The following is a 3971-nucleotide window of genomic DNA, read 5'->3' on the forward strand; positions in this document are numbered from 1 at the left end:
ATCGACTCCATGGAATATCACGACGACCACCACCAGAGTTGTAAAAGGTTTTTTTAGTGGATTAGGATTTTTATTCGTTAGGGGTTTTTAACGTGGTAGAGTTTTTTCACTTGTTAGGGTTTTTAAGAGGTTAGGGTTTTTTAGGGGTTATGGTTTTTAAGAGGTAGGGGCTTATAAGATGTCAGAATTTTAAGGGGCTACATTTATAAGGGGTACATTTTGTAAGGGGTTAGTGTTTTTAAGGGTTTGGGATTTTAAGGCGTGGGGTTGTTAAGAGGTAGATTTCTTTAAGAGGTAGGGGGGTTTTTTTTGTTTTTTTTTTTAAGAGGTTAGAGTTTTCTACGTTGCTAGGGTGATTTAGGGGATTAGGGCTCTTTTAGAAGCTATGATTTTTAAGGGTAGGGGTTTTTAAGATGTAGAATTTTTTTAGGGGGTGGTAGTTTTTTTTAAGTGTTTAGTGTTTTTAAGACTTAGGGATTTTAAAGGGCAGGGTTTTAAGGGATAGGGTTCTTTTGGAGGTTTTAAGGGAGTTAGGTGTGTTAGAGGATTTCAGGGGTTTGTGTTTAGGGATGCAGGACAGGTGCTTAGAAAGGAGACACTTAAGGAATGAATGCTTGGATCAAAGACAAGCCTGATCTCAGAGGAGGGGTACCAGAGGAAGTCAGGCTGACAACCCCTTTCTCCACAGCATGAGACTTCTGAACCAGAGGAAGTCCTTTCTCCTTGCTGGAGGCACCGCTTGGTGGGATGGTGCGAAGTGAATTCAGAGGGGGCAGGGTGGTGTCAACATTGGACAGGTTGGTCCCTGACCAATTTCTTGGGGGATCAAAGGGGCTTCTGGGTCAAGGGCAGGTAGAGTCCTTGTGTGCAAAGGTCTGGGGTAGGCCAAGCAAACCTTTGAAACATGCAGAAAGTGGGGGCTCCCGGTCCATGTGCCACCCTTGCCACTTTGCTGGCCTTTTGCTATTTCGGTGGATGTCATTCAGGTAGCCCCAATTGCCTTGTTGCCTGGATGCCCTGGGGTGGAGTTCGGGGCTCCCTACTGGTCCTGCCCCTTTCTCTGCCAATGACCCACCATGGCTGAGCTGGCATCTTAAGGCTAGGAAAGGTAGGCCTTGGTGTCTAGGGCCATATCATCCTGAACGTTCCTGATCTCACCTGATCTCGGAAGCTAAGCAGGGTCGGGCCTGATTAGTAATTGTATGGGAAACCCTCTGACACTACTAGGGGCTATAGGCTTTTATTTTGCGCATGCACACACCTCAACTGCTGGCTTCCCTCTCTGGCTTGGGAGTAGCAATATCGTCCAAGGGATTTACCTTGGTGCCCCAACAAATTCGCAAGTAGAGGGACCTATCAACAGCTTTTTGCCTGAGGCCTCACCAGAGCATGAGCTGCTGGTTTTCCAGGACATTCAGTAGACTTCTTGGCCCTTTGGGGCTGCCTTCTGCACTAGGGTATGGGTCAGGGGCTGCTAGGAGTTACAGGTGCTTAGATGCTGGACCTGGTAGCCAGCCAGCAAGAGACTGGCTTAGGGAATGCTTGGACCTACAACAAGCCTGATCCCAGAGGCGTCTGCTTTGGCCTGGAAGTGAAAGATATCTGGAGGGGTACCCCAGGAACTCAGGCTGACAACCCCTTCTCCACAGCATCAGGCTTCTGAACCTGAAGAAGTTCTTTCTCCTTGCTGGGGGCCCCACTTGGTGTGGAGGTGTGAAGTGAATTCAGAGGGCAGAGGGTAGTGTCATCATTGGACAGGTGGTCCCTGACCAGTTTCTTTGGGGGTCCAAGGTGCTTCTTGGGCAAGGGCATATAGAGACCTTGTGTGCCAAGGCTGGGGTGGGCCAAGCCAGCGATTGAAACATGGGAAAAGGGGAGGCTTTCAGTCCATGTGCCAGCCTTGCCACTCTGCCAGCCTCTTTTGCTTTTACAGTGGACATCATTCAAGCAGCCCCACTTGCCTTTACGTCTGGAAGTCCTTGGGTGGATTTGGGGCATCCCTGCAGGCCCTGCCCCTTTCCCTGCCAATGACCCACCATAGTCAAGCTTCCATCTTAAGGCGAGGAAAGACAGGCACTGGTGTTCAGGGCTACATCACCCTGAATGTTCCTGATCTTGGAAGCAAAGCAGGGTCAGCTCTGGTTAATACTTGGATGGGAGACCATCTGAGAATGCTAGGGACTGTAGGTTTTTTTTTGTGCGTATGCTCACACCTCAACCCTTTCTCTCTTGCCAGGGAGCAGGAATCTGGTCCAAAGGGTTTACCTAGGTACCCCTACAATGGCTGAAGTGGAGGTACCTATCCCCACCTTTTTGCCTCAGCCTTCTCTGGGGCATGCGCTGCTGGCTCCCCCAGGCCATTCAGTGAACTACTTGGCTCTCTGGGGCTGCTTTCTGGACAAGGGTATGGGGCTGGGGCAGCTTAGATGCTGGAATGGGTAGCCAGCAAGCAGGGGGCTGGTTTAGGAATACTTGGACCTGCAACAATCCTAATCTTAGAGGAGCCTGCGGTGGTCTGGAAGTGGAAGATGTCTGGAGGGGTACTCCAGGAACTCAGGCTGACAACCCCCTTCTCCACAGTATCAGACTTCTGAACCTGAGGAAGTTCTTTCTCCTTGCTGGGGGCCCCACTTGGTGTGGAGGTGTGAAGTGAATTCAGAGGGCAGAGGGTGGTGTCTGGCCAGTTTCTTTGGGGTCCAAGGTGCTTCTTGGGCAAGGGCACATAGAGACCTTGTGTGTCAAGGCCTGTGGTGGACCAAGCCAGTGCTTGAAACATGGGTAAAGGGGTGGCTCCCAGTCCGTGTGCCAGCCTTGCCACTCTGCTGGCCTCTTTTGCTTTTTCAGTGGATGTCATTCAGGCAGCCCCGCTTACCTTTTCACATGGAAGCCCCTGATGGTGTTCTGGGCTCCCTACTGTTACTTCCTTTTCTCTGTCAATGACCCTCCCTGGTCGTGCTGGCATCTTAAGGCAAGGAAAGGCAGGCCCTGTAGTCTAGGGCCACACGCCTGAATTTGGAAACTAAGCAGGGTGGGTCCTGGTCCTGGTTACTACTTAGATGGGAGACCACCTGAGAATACCAGGGGCTACAGGCTTCCCCCCCACACACACACACACATGTACACCTCAGTTGTTGGCCTCCCTCTCTTGCCTGAGAGCAGGAATTTGGTCCAAGGGATTTACCTAATCGCCCCCAGTGGCAGAGGTGGAGGGACCTAGCCCCGGCTTTTTTACCTAGGCCTCTCCGGGGTATACACTGATTGTCAGGCCAATCAGTGGACTTCACAGCATTTTGGGACTGGCTTTCTGACAAGGGTATGGGGGTTGAGGGTGCTGAGAGATAGAGGTGTTTAGATGCTTGGCTGGCAGCCAGTCATCAGCGGGCTGGCTTAGGAATGCTTTGACCTACAACACTTCTGATCTCAGAGGAGCCTGCAGTGACCTGGAAGTGGAAGATGTCTGGAGGTGTGCCCCAGGAACTCAGGCTCACAATCCCCTCCTCCACAGCATCAGACTTTTGAGCCTGAGGCACTTCTCCTCCTTTCCGGATGCCCCATGTGGTGTGGAGGTGTGAAGTGAATTCAGAGGGTGGAGGGTGGTGTCAGCTTTGGACAAGTTGGTCCCTGACCAGTTTCTTTAGGGGTCCAAGGTTCTTCTCAGGCAAGGGCAGATAGAGACCTTGTGTGCCAAGGCCTGGGGTGGGCCAAGCCAGTATTTGAACATGGGAAATGGGGCGGCTCCCTGTCCATGTGCCAGCCTTGCCACTCTGCTGGCCTCTTTTGCTTTTTCAGTGGCCGTCATTCAAGCAGGCCCGCTTGCCCTTTCTACTGGAAGCCCTGGGGTAGAGTTGGGGCCTCCCTGCCCCTTTCTCTCAATGACCCTCCCTAGTCAAGCTGGCAATTTTAAGGCGAAATAGAAAGATCATATGACCCCAAAATCCCTCTACTTTGTATATCTCTTCAAGAAATAAGAT

Source organism: Chrysochloris asiatica, unplaced genomic scaffold, assembly GCF_000296735.1.
Source record: "Chrysochloris asiatica unplaced genomic scaffold, ChrAsi1.0 scaffold00039, whole genome shotgun sequence".
In the NCBI taxonomy this organism is placed as follows: Eukaryota; Metazoa; Chordata; class Mammalia; order Afrosoricida; family Chrysochloridae; genus Chrysochloris; species Chrysochloris asiatica.